The following is a 14,395-nucleotide window of genomic DNA, read 5'->3' on the forward strand; positions in this document are numbered from 1 at the left end:
AGCTAACGTTTATTGAGCTCTTCCTCTGAGCCAGGAGTGTTGTTAAGCAAGCACTTCTGGTGCATTATTTCTGCTAACCCTGACAGTCACCTTATGATGTAGATGCTATCATTATCTTTGCTTTACAAGTAAGAAAATCGAGGCTTGAGAGGGTACCTGACATGCCCACGATCACCCTCCACTGAGTGGCCGGGCTGGGATTCACATCCAAACAGCCATTAGCACCTGCACTCCCATAGGCATGGTGGCAGAGACATCTTTGCTTGCTGGCCAAATCCACCCATTTCTCTTTGTCTTTCCTATCTCTATTTTTATCCTGCCTTCTCATCTCCCTTCTTCTAGCTCAGTGTCAATGAATCTTTTTTACTTTTTAACCCATGTTCTTTTTATGAACACAAGAGTCACATTCCTTGCATTCCCCTGGGGGTTTTGATACATCCCTTCTTAAAAACTCACCAGTAAGTAGATGACAGTCCACCTTTGTGTAGACCCACCAGAAATGATTCTACTCCATTTACTTTCTGTAATCTGCATGATGAAAACCATATGGGATTTTTCCCAAATTAAAAGAAAAATTACTATAATGTTGAATATGTGTTTTTCATATTACATACCCTCAGCAGTCCTGACCCCCACAAGCCCCAACCGCCACCCTCTATCTTCCCCTTGGAAATTCTATTTTCTATTTATTATCATTCTGTCCCCTTCTTTTTCCCTCTTCTTTCCTTTTTTCATATTTTTTCTTATTTATTTGTAGAAAAAAATAACATACACATATCCATTTCAGTAGTATTGTCCACATGCACAGATACTGAAATTCTTAGCCCCTTCCACGTTTGTCCAGTTCAGTAAATGGCACATACATTTACTCCGTTGCCCAAGCCAAAACTTGAAAATCATGCTGCACACTTTGTTTTCCCTCACACCCATCATCCAATCCACCTTAAATACATGTTGATCCTACCTCTAAAATATATCTCAAATGTATTGATTCTCCTTTACTTCTCTTTCCACCACTTTAATCCAAGCCTCCGTCACCTATAACAGTCCCCTAATAGGTCTCACTCCTTCCACTATTGTCCTCCTGTTTTATTCTCAATACAGCCAAAGTGATCTGTTAAAAATACAGATCAGTGCGCACTCTCACCTTTGCATTAAGATAAAATGCAAAGTCATTAGCATAGCATCCAGGCCGTGCATGATCTACCTCTGCCTGCCTCTTAGACATCTCATGTCACTGCTCCCTTTGCTGACCACAATGCTCACACCAGCCTTCTTTTTCTTTACGAAATGCACTAAATCTCTTCCCATCTCAAGTGCTTCACACATGCTCTTTCCTCAAATCAAAAAGCTTTTTTTACACTTTGCCTGATGAACTGCTGGTCATCTTAGGTCTAAGTTTAACTTGTACTTAGGCGGAGAAGCTCCTTGAAAGAGAAAATCAGGTCCCCTGCTATAGTCTCTCTCTTTTCCCACTTGACTCAAGCAATTTATAGATGTACATGTGATTTTTAAACCAAATGGCTCTCTCACATTCTGGGCTGCAAGGTCAATGAGTGAAACGGCATCTATTTTGTTCACTGCTATATCCCTAACACTTAGCCCAGTCTGGCACAGCAGGAGCTCAGAATTATCGAGTGCCTAAGTACGTGCGGAAATAAGATCTACTGATGAGCAAACAGATACCTATCTCAGGAACAGGTCGTGACTCAAGCTGTGCTTTACCTAGTTTTTAGGAGGAGTATAAAATACCTCCATCAATGAACGAATCTGTGCGTGGAAACAAGTAACAGTGGACTAGAACTCGTTTTGCGTCCTTCACTTTCTCCTTCAGTTTTCTTAATGGTCACTGTCTATACTATAGATTGATTCGGTAGTTCTCAGTTCTTCATGAAGACTGGGCAGTTCCTTTCAGAGATTATTTGCTTTCTCTCCAGTAGGAAATACTGAGCAGATGTTTCTTGAAATACAGCCAGTAATTCTGGGGACAAGTTCAAAAATTCTAGTTCCATTTATGACACCCTCCCTTGCTTTTTCCATTGTGACCTTGAAAAACTTAGAGAACATCAAAGGTAGGCAAGAACTTAGACAAGCCCATAGCCAACAAGAGCTTAAATAGACAAGCACTTAGCCAACTCTGTTAATGATGAAGATCCCAAATCCATTGTCTTCATCAACAATGGACTCTTACTTCTACTCATGGTTAAGTAAAAATATTTAGGGATCTTTTGCCTTAAAAGAATATTATAAGAAAATATCTGTCAATTCATCCAACCAAATTTTGTCAAGCATTGACAAAGAGCAAAATGTTATACTAAAGGCAACTTTTTACAAAGGTGTAAATTGAAAAGGCCAACCAGAAATGTTGAAGCAATGCCTCATCTTTAAGTTGCAGTATGTGTTAATGTATACTTTTCAGGGCATTTGAGAATTTCCCACAGGGTATTTCAGAAGTATGCCCACATTGATGATTGTAGTTATAGTCTTAGACGGCAGTGAAAGCTACTTCTGTGAAAGTTAGCCTGTGAAGCACCTTCCCCTGTGCACCAGTTCATCTCTGATCAACATTTGGAAGAATGGAGGCAAGTCAGCAAAAATAAGGAGTCAGGCATCTGTATTCTCTGCCTTTTGAATACCCAAGTTCTCAGCTCTTTGAACTAGCAAATATCCAGGGATGAATTAATTGTATACACAATTTACTGCCATAGCATCATCTCAAAGAAAAGAGAAAAATTGTAAGTTTTCCATAGCAAAGCACTTTAAATTACTTGGCAAAGCGTCAGCTCCTAAGGCTGCAGATTATGTTTAGAGTAATTGACTTTTCAGACCCTGCAAAAGCAAGAAATGGGCAGAGCCTGGAATCAGACTAAAATTTGAAGCTCTATGAAAAACAAACGGTGTTTCTGTGAGGCTCTTGCTTATCCAAGAGGCTCTTGGTTTTTTAAAGAAAAAAGATATCTTTTTCTTTAAAAAAAAAAAAAAAATGTGGTTTTTGATGTTGTAATTGGTTTTTCTTCTTGGAGAGAATGTTAAGTGATTCAGCTTTTAATGTTCCTGGGGCAAGGAATATCATGTGCTTGCCTGTTTTCTCAACATATTGACATGTTTTCATTTGTCTTTTTACATAGATGGTCCTAATTATTGTTATACTGTAATTGATAAACAGAGGTTGAGATAAACCAGATGAAGTCTAGCTAAAATATGTTGGCAGATTTTGGATAGGAAACATCTCTGAAGCATCTTGTGTTCATAAAACATCAACTCCTTGAAGAGCATATTTTCATGGAACTTCTTTTAGGTCACCAGGCATTTCCCTAGATGCTAGGGGTTCAGAGGTGAATAAGACCATGTAAATGAATAATTCATTGCTGTGCTTTGTGAGGTTCCTTTGCTAAAGGCCCCTGCTTTCTCCAGTGTACTTAATCTCTAGGTAACTAAAAACAGGCAATTAGAAGAGATACCAAAGGGAGGACTCATGCTCTGAGGTTGTCCCTTCTGTGGAGATGTGAACACACACACACAGAGGAATGTTCCCCACTCATACCTTGTTTAATCAAGTTCTAGTATTTATAAGAACCATTCTTCATAGGAAACTTAACCTTATCTCTCAGGTCCACGAGGCTGTTACAAGACTTCAGCCATAAGCCAAAGTTATGGTGGCCTATCTTTGACAACCATCCACGCCTTATAAAATTTTAGAAAATCTATTAACATTTTACCTGTCTCAAAGCCTATAAGTTCAAAATCAAATATAACTTCTAAGCATAATAACATTATAATAAAAGTACAGGTGAGTTTCTAAGGCTAAACGGAGGAAGTATCATCTACCTCTGCCTTTGCTTTTCTTCAAGTTTTCCCAAAGACGCTTAGTTCATCAGTCAGATGAGGGAAGAAATGTGTTCCACGTCAAAAGCACAGGGTTAAGCCTCGTGATAATTAGCTCAGTATCTATTTATACCTCTCCATCTCCATAGCTGCAGTTTAGTTCTTCATAATTTCAACCTTATTTGATATGCAAACTAGTCTCCCTTCAAACTCTTCTCACACAGCAGAGGGATCTTTCTAAAAACACAAACTGGAGCTTCCCCGGTGGCTCAGTGGTAAATAATCCACCAGCCAATGCAGGAGACATAGGTTCGATCCCTAGTCCGGGAAGATCCCGCATGTCACAGGGCAGCTAAGCCCATGAGCCACAACTATTGGGCGCACTCTGGGACAGCCAGCAGCTCTGTCACTGGGTCATTAGGTGGGTCATCGGGTCATCAATTGAGTGATAAAGTTGGAGGCACGGGCAGCTGCAGCTCATAGAGGGTGTTACGTGCCAAGCCGAGGATTTGGGTCCCTGTCCTGTAAGCAGTGTGGAGTTGTTGAGGAGTTTTAATGCTGAATAAAAACATAATTCCATTTGCGTTTTTTTAATTAATTTTTTTAATTTTTTTGGCTGTGCTGGGTCTTCATTGTTACAAGGGCTTTTCTCTAGTCACAGTGAGTGGGAGCTGCTCTCTAGCTGTGCTGCACTGGCTTCTCATTACAGGAGCTTCTCTTGTTTTCAAGTCCAGGCTCTAGGGCGCAGGCTTCAGTGGTTTTGATTCCTGGGCTCTAGAGCACAGGCCCAATAGTTGTGTGCATGGGCTTAGTTGCTCTGTGACATGTGTGATCTTCCCGGACTAGGGATCTAACCTATGTCTCCTGCATTGGCTGCATTATTTACCACCGAGACACTGGGGAAGCTCCAGTTTGTGTTTTTAGAAAGATCCCTCTGCTGTGTGAGAAGAGTTTGAAGGGAGACTAGTTTGTATATCAAATAAGGTTGAAATTATGAAGAACTAAACTGAAGCTATGGAGTTGGAGAGATATAGATAGATATTTAACTAATTATCAGATAGGCTAGATGGTGAAGTGAAGTGAAGTCGCTCAGTCGTGTCTGACTCTTTGCAACCCCATGGACTGTAGCCTGCCAGGATCCTCTGTCCATGGGATTCTCCAGGCAAGAATACTGGAGTGGGTTACCATTTCCTTCTCCAGGGGATCTTCCCAACCCAGAGATCAAACCCAGGTCTCCCGCATTGGAGGCAGACGCTTTAACCTCTGAGCCACCAGGGAAGCCCAGGCTAGATGGTACTTAGTGACAGATTTAAGAGGAAGAATTTTCTAGCTTTGAGTATCTACTAGGTAGTGTTTGCATCACTTCTTCTTGGAGACAGGGGACACTCTTGTCCTCAATTTCATTGTTCAGTCACTCAGTCATGTCCAGCTTTGTGACCCTGTGGACTGTAGCACACCAAGCTTCCCTCTTCTTCACCATCTCCTAGAATTTGCTCAAACTCATGTCCATTGAGTCAATGATACCATCCAACCATCTCATCCTCTGTCATCCCCTTCTCCTCCTGCCTTCAATCTTTCCCAGCATCAGGGTCTTTTCCAATGAGTTGACTCTTTGCATTAGGTACCCAAAGTATTGGAGATTCAGCTTCCAAAGAATATTCAGGGTTGATTTCCTTTAGGATGGACTGGTTTGATCTCCTTGCAGTCCAAGGGACTTTCAAAGGTCTTCTCCAGCACCATAATTTGAAAGCATCAATTCTTTGATGCTCAGCCTTCTTTATAGTCCAGCTCTCACATCCATACATGACTACTGGAAAAACCATAGCTTTGACTATACAGACCTTTGTCCTCAAAAATTTGAAGCTCTGTAGAAGGAAAATTAATGGAAGGAAAGGGAGGCAGAGTAGAGGGAAGGTGTCTTCCTCGAGATGAAGGCAACCAATGTCATAGAGGAGCCAAGGACTGTGTCCAGACTGTCTAGGTTTGAGGCCTTCCTTTGACCTTTCATTCACCAGAAAAGGGGAAAATAATCATATCTGGGCTGTGCTCCTCTTAGGATTGTTGTGAGGATCCAGGGAAGTGGAGAAAATGAATCTTTATCTAGGCACCACATACATTAGTCATTATTGTTTTCACGTGCTTATTCTATTGTAAAGCCTTGAGCTCATGTATATTTATTTTTAGTGTTATAACAAATCAGGTGAATATTTATCAGCACAGGTATATGCCCAGATGCCATAAGAAAGCTGTGGATGTTCATTTCTTTTATCATTCTTAAGGGCAGCATCCTCCTTGTTACCACTGGCAAAGTCATATGTTTCCCCCTTTATTATTACATTTATAGTTATCCCCGTAAAAGATGGCATATTTCTGAAGTACACGTGTGCATGCTAAATGACTTCAGTCATGTCCAGCTCTTTGTGACCCTATGGACTGTAGCTGGTCAGGCTCCTCTGTCCATGGGATTCTCCAGGCATGAATACTAGAATAGGTTGCCATGCCTTCCTCCATGGGATTGAACCCACATCTCTTACGTCTCCAGCATTGGCAGGCAGGTTCTTTACCATTAGCACCACCTGGGAGCCCCGTGTGTGGCCTCATATATGTTTTTTAGGCTACTTACGTAGCAGTATTTCTAGCCCATGTGTACCTTTTTAGGAATGTAGACAAAATGATAGCTACTCTGGAGCACAGATTAGTAGCCAGACACTTTCCATATGTATAAATACTTGATTCTAAGTATCCCAACAACTTTGCAGAGGGTGGGTTTTGATGTAGTAAAGGGGAGAGCCAGGACTCCAGTGGGGGCTTTCCCACAGCAGACAGGCTTCTGCTCTCGGGAGCCGTAATCCTTCTCATTCACTGTGGCTCGTCACTCAGTCCCCCACATCTTATATCCACGCTGCCGCAAATCTGTGGCTCCTGAAAGCAAATTTGAGCTTTGTTCACATGATGTAATCTGGGAAATGCACCCTTAAAAGAAGAAAGAAGATGCTTAACAAATCATTGACCTCTTTTGCCTTCTTTAAAAGGCTGATATAATCTGAAAGAATTCTTAATTTCATTTTTAATTAAAACCAGGAGAGGAAACCCTCTGGGCATGGCTCTTAAGGCCCGATTCCTTCTCGCGTTTATGCAGCAGCTTCCCCTTCAAAGGCCTTCGCTGCTTTTTTGAAGTAGAGTGATCACCAAGCCCAATTTGAATTAAGGACACTAAAGAGAAATTAACTGACTCCCGCAAAGTCACAGAGGTGGCTCTTGCCACATTCCGTTTTATAGCCTCTTTTCTGTGCAGGGATTCTCACTGAAAGAAACCCGCTTGCTTTGAAATTAATGAATTTTCTATATAGACCCTTTAAAAATTTTGTTAACTTTTTATTTTATGTTGGAGTATGGCCGATTAGCAATGCTGTGACAGTTTCAGGCGGACAGCAAAGGCGGACTCGGCCGTACATATACATGTATCCATTCTTACCCAAACTCGCCTCCCATCCAGTCTGCCACATAACACTGAGCAGTTCCCTTTGCTGTACAGTAGGGCCTTGCTGGTTATCTGTTTTAAATATAGCGGTGTGTACCTGTATATTCATGCGTGCATGCTCAGTCACTTCAGTTGTGTCCAGCTCTTTGTGACCCTGTGGATTCCTTGCAACACCAGGCATCCCTGTCCATGAGATTCTCCAGACAAGAATACTGGAGTGGGTTGCTGTGCCCTCCTCCAGGGGATCTTCCTGACCCAGGGATCAAACCCAGGTCTCCTGCACTGCAGGCGGATTCTTTACCACTAAGTCACAGGGGAAGCCCATACATATATATAGACCCTTAAAAAAAATACCATTTATTGTTGCCCTTCACTTTCTTCTTAGAGATCTAGGAGATGTTCTTTCATTAAGAATTCAAGAATTTGGGGGCACATTTAAAATCGCATCATGTAGTGTGAAGGAGGGAAGAAGGCAGGCTGCTCACTTTGTTCCTAAACTCTCATTTACTCTTTGCAATAACCCTGGCAGGTCCAGAGAGGGAGTCTCAGGGGAGCTTGGAAATGAACTCAAATTGGTCTTATTCCAAAATTCCTGTCTTGAGACATTCAAATAACTCTCTGTGATGCAACAATCTAAATTTAATTGACTAGCTGTTTTTAAAAAGCCAGATTATTTACCTACCTGAGCTGTTATGAGTATTTTCCCTCGGTTTTAGTATATTTTTTTTTTTGTTGGGGGAGCAGTATTTGTTTTTACTTTAGTAAACCAGTGTGTTATTGGAAGCCATAAGAAACTGAAAGATAAGCTTAATTTCAAAAGCAATTCTTTGCGGAGGCAAAGTAGCTGTGAGAAAACGCTATGGAAAATCACTATAGCAACAAATTATAGAAACTCAGAAAGAATGAAGACAGTGACATCGAACCATAACACCCACAGCACAGATACAAATTTAAACCACTGATGTGTGTTGAGTGCTTTTATGTACATGGTACTGTTCCAAACTTTTATAGGTACTAACTCATTTTATCCTCATGACAATCTCTGGGGTAGATACGACTATTCTAATTTTGCAGAAAAGCTCTGATACATCTTTTACAAATGGAAACAATGGGATGAGATTGTTAAAACGGAGTATACCAGGACTTGGAATATTAATTTCATTAGAGCAAGGGTTTTGTTGTTTTATTTACTGTCGTATTTCCTGTCCTGACATGTGGTCCTGATAGTTATACTGATGATGATAGTGATGAAGGAGAAGAAGAAATCATTCGCTATTGTTTACATAATCTTATTGGCTGCCAGGCTGCACTTTATACAAATTAGCTCCTTAATTTCCACCGCGGTCCAAGAAGATATGTGCTTTTATTACTCTCCCCATTTTGCAAGCGAAGAAACTGAAGTCTGAAGAGATTAAGTGACCTATCTAAGGTCACTCAGGATTAGGACAGGATTTGAATCTGGCAGGCTGCTACCAGAATCGGTCCTTTCACATGCGCTCAATAAATATTTATTGAATGTTATTCTCATCAGACGTCAACACTTAAGTATTAAATTCTGAGGGGAAAAAATATGCATCATTTGATCATAGTCAGATTTCAATAGATAGATAATAAATATATGGTTAAGAGTCTATCAGATCAGTCGCTCAGTCGTGTCCGACTCTTTGCGACCCCATGAATCGCAGCACGCCAGGCCTCCCTGTCCATCACCAACTCCCGGAGTTCACTCAGACTCACGTCCGTCGAGTCAGTGATGCCATCCAGCCATCTCATCCTCTGTCGTCCCCTTCTCCTCCTGCCCCCCTACAATAAAAGTGTTAGCTGCCTCCACCACTGCCGAATTATGTAAACTTGAGCAGCTGACAACTACTCTGAGCTTCTGAATCCTGAATCTTATAATAGTGATAATTGTGGTATCCATTTCATGGGTTGATGTAAAGATTTCATGAAGTTATATGTAAACTGCAGAAAGCAGTGCCTGATAAGTATGAAGCGCCCTGTTAATGTTGGCTATTTATATGTGTGAATTAAGTGACATAGTGTGTGTGCTCAGTTGCTTAGTCGTATCTGACTCTTTGTGACCACATGGACTACAGCCTACCAGCCTGCTCTGTCCATGGTATTCTCAGGCAAGAATACTGGAGCGGGTTGCCATTTCCTGCTCCAGGGGATCTTCCTGACCCAGGGATCAAACCTGTGTCTCTTATGTCTTCTGCATTGGCAGGCAGATTCTTTACCACTGAGCCACCTGGAAAGCCCCAAATGACATAGTATGACCCCCTAAATAGATAGCTCAGGCTGAGGTGGGAATGAATTTTTAATAAAGGACTATTATACAAGGCCCTTTTCATTCATAGCCTGATGGTGAGCCCAGTAAATTGTAAAGGGAGATGAATGTTAGGGTTGGCAGTGTGGGAGGAAGGGCTGTGCAAGGCTGCTTATATTTGTACAGAGATCCAAGTATTTCAGAATGTAGAATTTTGTTTTCATTAAAGGATCAAAATTTACCTCTCGCAACAGAAAAAGTAAATCTTCCATTTCCACTCTTTAATTCAGTTCTGTAGACCTTAAGCTCATATGAAGTTTAAAGGCTCCCTTGAACAGGATTTTCAAAGTCAGCAGAGGTGTGTATTCCAAACTGAATACTATAACCTAAGATCACTCTATTCCAGAGAAAATGAATACATTAGAGAGTGAAGAGAAGTTGTGTGGTTGGCTTTAAGCTGAGGGTGGGGAGGTGGCGCATATACTGGGCTCAGCTAACCCAGCCAGAGCCTTTGTCTAAATTTTAAAATCTCTCCCCTTCAAGATGAAAGACAAAATGTGCCAGGGTCCCCAGTGTGACATGTAGATGGAATTCAGATCAGATTTCAGCCCTAGCTCATTCCCTTGGCCAAGCATTCTTATGAACAACCTGCCTAACAGACTGGATTGGCCCAGACTGAGGCCGGGGATGAAAATCATATTTCTCTCTGTTATGTTCATCCCTCTCATATTCTGATGTTCTGCTTCCTTACTTATGCCTCTGTCATCATTATGAGGCTATCATTCTGTCAAGCCTTATAGGTTTAAAAATAACTAGAGGCTAATACAAGTTCAGAGATGAAAGATAACCTTGAAATAATCTAGTCAGACTTTATATGCTCCAGTTGAGGAAACTGTCACTCAGCCCACAAATATATATTAAATGCCTGTTATATGGTGGGGACTTCTGGGGATACAGAATCCAGAAATGGTCAGACCCTGCTCTCAGGAGGTTTAGGGACCACTGGGCCCAGAGGGTTAATTTTGTGGATATAATTGACATTGGTAATATGGAAAAAAATGTCTAGCAATTTATTATGGATTGTATTTTTCAAATATACATGAATTTCACTTAGCTTTCAACCTTATTTATTCTGAATCCATCCTATATTTCTCCTAGATATTACGGTTATAGATTTGTATTCATTGGTTTCTAGGCATTATTTCTTTTTTTTAATTTTTGTTTGTTTGTTTTTGGGTATGCTGAGCCCTTGTTGCTACACACACACTCTCTCTAGTTGCAGTGAAGTGAAGTGACAGTCACACAGTTGTGTCCCAACTCTTTGCAACCCCGTGGACTATAGCCCACCATGCTCCTCTGTCCATGGAATTCTCTAGGCAAGAATCCTGGAGTGGGTTGCCATTTCCCTCTCCAGCAGGATCTTCTCAACCCAGGGATTGAACCTGGGTCTCCTGCATTGCAGGCAGATTCTTTACCATCTGAGCCACCAGGGAAGCCCCTCGTTGCGGTGAGTGGGGGCTACTCTCCAGTTGTGGTGCACGGGCATCTCATTGCGATGGCTTCCCTTCCTGCTCAGTGCAGGCCCCGGGGCATACAGCTGTATGCAGTAGTTGCGACATGTGGGCTCAGTAATTGCGGCTCTCAGGCTCTAGAGGACAGCCTCAGCGGTTGTGGCTCACGGGCTTAGCTGCTGTGTGGTGTGTCTGATCTTCCCGAATCAGGAATCAAACCTGTGTCTCCTGCATTGGCAGGCAGATACCTTACTACTGGACTACGAGGGAAGCCTCAGACTGTTTTCATATGAGATCGGAAGGTCGAGTAACAGCCCAGATTTCCTTCCAGCTCTCTGCATTCTCACATGTCAAGCTGCTAGATAAAGTCTTACTGTCTTGCTAGCACTACATTCCTTATAGGGAGACCTTCAGCTTTTCCTGGTTTTGAGGAAAGGCACTGCGAGTAAAAACAGAAGTCTCTGACCAGACCATCAGGAGACCAGTCCACCAGCATAACTCTGGAATCCTGAGACCCTCCCTTTCTTCTTTGCAGAGGTTTGGTGGCTCATGCATTGTTCTGAACAACCACATCTGCACTCTTATTTCCCATTATTTCCCCAGAGGACACTCCTCACTTACGACAGGTCATTCTGTCTCCTCACCTCTGTCCCTGTCCCAGCCCTTAGAATGATGTCATTTCAGATCTCCATCTCCTCTTCCACGGCTGTCCACACCTACGCTCCATGTGTACGCCTGCCTTCTAGGAGCTGGGCAGTGTCTGGCAGGGGCAAGATGAGAAGCCTTTCCTTCCTGCCCTGGACCAGGGCTCCCAGTGGGGCAGCTTGCGTTCACAACCCTGAGACCCACACCTCCGTGTTTTGACAGGTACTGTGTGGGACTCTTGCTCATCTGGGGCTTTTTTGCTCAGGCGGGGGTCTTACCATTCCCGTTTCTCTTGCTCTCTCCAAAGCAGCTCTGTTTCTGTCCCAGCCAGACTCTTTGTCCTGATTTTCATGTTGGTGCCTTTTCCTCTGGGATCTTTGTGACCCATGAAAGCAGCCCTCTAATCTAGACTCTTTTCCAGCAGAGAAGCAAAGAAGACAGACTTTCCTTGGTTGGGCAGCATTGGTATTTTCATTTTCCAGAGCATCAAAAACTTTCTCGGGAGATGATCTACTTTTTAGAATCCCAAAGTTAAATGAAATTACAAAAGAAGGAATGGGGATAATGATTGTGGAAAGTCAGGAAGGAGTGGTTGGAGGTCTTTCCAGTGATGCTTCAAGGAGCTGCAGGCCTGGAGTTGGTCAGAGTTCCTAGAAATCTCTGGCCACAGACCTCTACAAATCACAGACAAGGAGAGTTGCATTCCCTGAGTCCTCCTCTGGACATAGACTGTTGCTTTCTTCCCTCCCTTCTCTCTAAAAGGACCCTTACTGTATTGCATGTTCTTGCTGCACCACTCGATGAGACCTCTCACATGAAGTATCCTGCGGCCCCCTCTGCTTCCTTAAGTCATGAGTGTGCGCATGCTCAGTCGCTCAGTCATGTCTGACTCTCTTGCAACCCTATGGACTATAGCCCACCAGGCTCCTCTGTCCATGGGTTTTCCCAGGCAAGCATCCTGGAGTGGATTGCCATTTCCTCCTTCAGGGGATCTTCACAAACTTGGGATCAAACCCACATCCCCTGCACTGGCAAACGGATTCTTTACCACTGAGCCACCAGGGAAGCTCCGTTTCCCTTAGGTCAGCAAGTGAAAATCCACATATATTCAAGAGTCGGGCTCTTTCTAACTCCACATCTGCCCACTCAAATTGACTCAGTCTTTAGACCCTTCCTTTTTTCGTGCTAGGTCCAAAGTCAGCTGCTGAGAGAGTTGGCCAGCGATCTTTGGTTCTTCTTCATGCATTTCTATCCCATAATACCCAGGGGAATGGTGAACCTGAAGAACAGACCAAGTCACTCTGCCAGTCCTCCACGAGGAATAACACTGTGTAAATGAAAACGGAGTGTTTCCTTGTCCCCTTTCTACGGGTAGGAGCAATGCTGTATGTTGTCCATATGACACGTGAGCAGATAGTGACACTGTATAGAATGACAGGTGATAAGTATTCACTTGACCCAGTGACTCACAGTTCAAAAGGAGGCTGACATGTAATGGGAGCTCTTCTCCCTGCTGAAGGCAGCGCATGGAAGACTCGGTGACTGAGCGGAATCCTCGGCTCTGGGTTGTAGTTCACCCTTACTCTCTTGGGAGGAAGCGAGATGTACCACTTTTCCTGAGATTTCTGAATTAGGCCACAGAAACAGATTGTCTTCATCCTACCTACGGTGCATTGTGACAGGTGATGCCTACTGTTTGTTAAAGTCGCTTTTATTTGTAGTCTACACTTGTCAACAGCAGACGCTCTGGGGAAACTGTATCGTGGGTGGACTCCTCGCGTGTGTCCTGGAGGGTTTGAGGGTGGGGTCCTTGGAACGTGCGCTGCGAGGTTTCAAAGGTGGAATCAAGGTCCAGAGCAAGCAAACCTCTCAGAAACTCTGATTGACCCCATGAAGGGTAATAAAACAAAAATCAATTCGACAAACTTAGAAGATTGAAAAGGGACAGACTAAGACATGCAAAAGGACTTTATTTTCAGCACCAGTCACTCTGCAAGTTTGCTCAGCATGCTAAGTAAATGTCAGTGTCTGGCAAGGTGAGGGTAATTGCCATTCCCTTTCTCTAACATTCCTTCTACGAAGAAAAATTTCTTTATAGTTCCAACTATAAAGAAAAAGAAATGCAAGAAAATATGTGTTGCAAATAAGGATAAAGCTAATGGTATATCCTGAGAGCCCTAAGCATCATTTAATTATAAAATGCTTGATCAGAAAGGATTAGAGAAGATTGCATCCCAACATTTTTTTTAATTGAGAAAATAAGTCCAGCAAAATTAGGAGACTTAACCAAGATCACACAGTCATATGAGTAATTTGTAGCAGATAAAAGACTCAGGTTAGAGATGTCAGGTGCCAGTGCTTTTTCTCCCATGCCAGGTAGTAATTTTAACTAAACACAGTCTTTTAGGATGCTTCACACTAAGGAAGTTTACATATCATAGCCCAAGCCTGGAAGGAAACAGAAATGTTCCTTCAGGATAACAGTGTTTACCTCGAAGGGTTTGAAAGAAATTGTTATTTTTAACTTTTTACAATTTTTAAAATTCAGTTCAGTTCAGTCACTCTGTCATGTCTGACTCTTTGCAACCCCATGAACTGCAACACTCTAGGCCTCCCTGTCCATCACCAACTCCCAGAGTTTACCCAAATACATTTTCATTGAGTCGG

The 14,395-nt window shown here is 42.5% G+C and overlaps 1 protein-coding gene and 1 long non-coding RNA gene across 15 annotated transcripts in view; one reads left to right on the forward strand and one right to left on the reverse strand.

Annotated features, from left to right (window-relative positions):
- The window catches only part of LOC139180779 (uncharacterized), a 52,624-nt gene extending 50,648 nt beyond the window's left edge, over positions 1-1,976 (reverse strand). The window contains exons 1-2 of the long non-coding RNA XR_011565029.1: positions 1,753-1,976; positions 457-528 (exon numbers count right to left, since the gene is read on the reverse strand). This is a non-coding gene — a long non-coding RNA (uncharacterized lncRNA). The remainder of the gene's footprint in view (positions 1-456; positions 529-1,752) is intronic.
- Positions 1-14,395, forward strand: part of DLG2 (discs large MAGUK scaffold protein 2) — a 2,332,068-nt gene that overhangs the window by 1,770,308 nt on the left and 547,365 nt on the right. The window lies entirely within an intron of this gene.

Source organism: Bos indicus, chromosome 29 (genome assembly GCF_029378745.1).
Source record: "Bos indicus isolate NIAB-ARS_2022 breed Sahiwal x Tharparkar chromosome 29, NIAB-ARS_B.indTharparkar_mat_pri_1.0, whole genome shotgun sequence".
NCBI lineage: Eukaryota > Metazoa > Chordata > Mammalia > Artiodactyla > Bovidae > Bos > Bos indicus.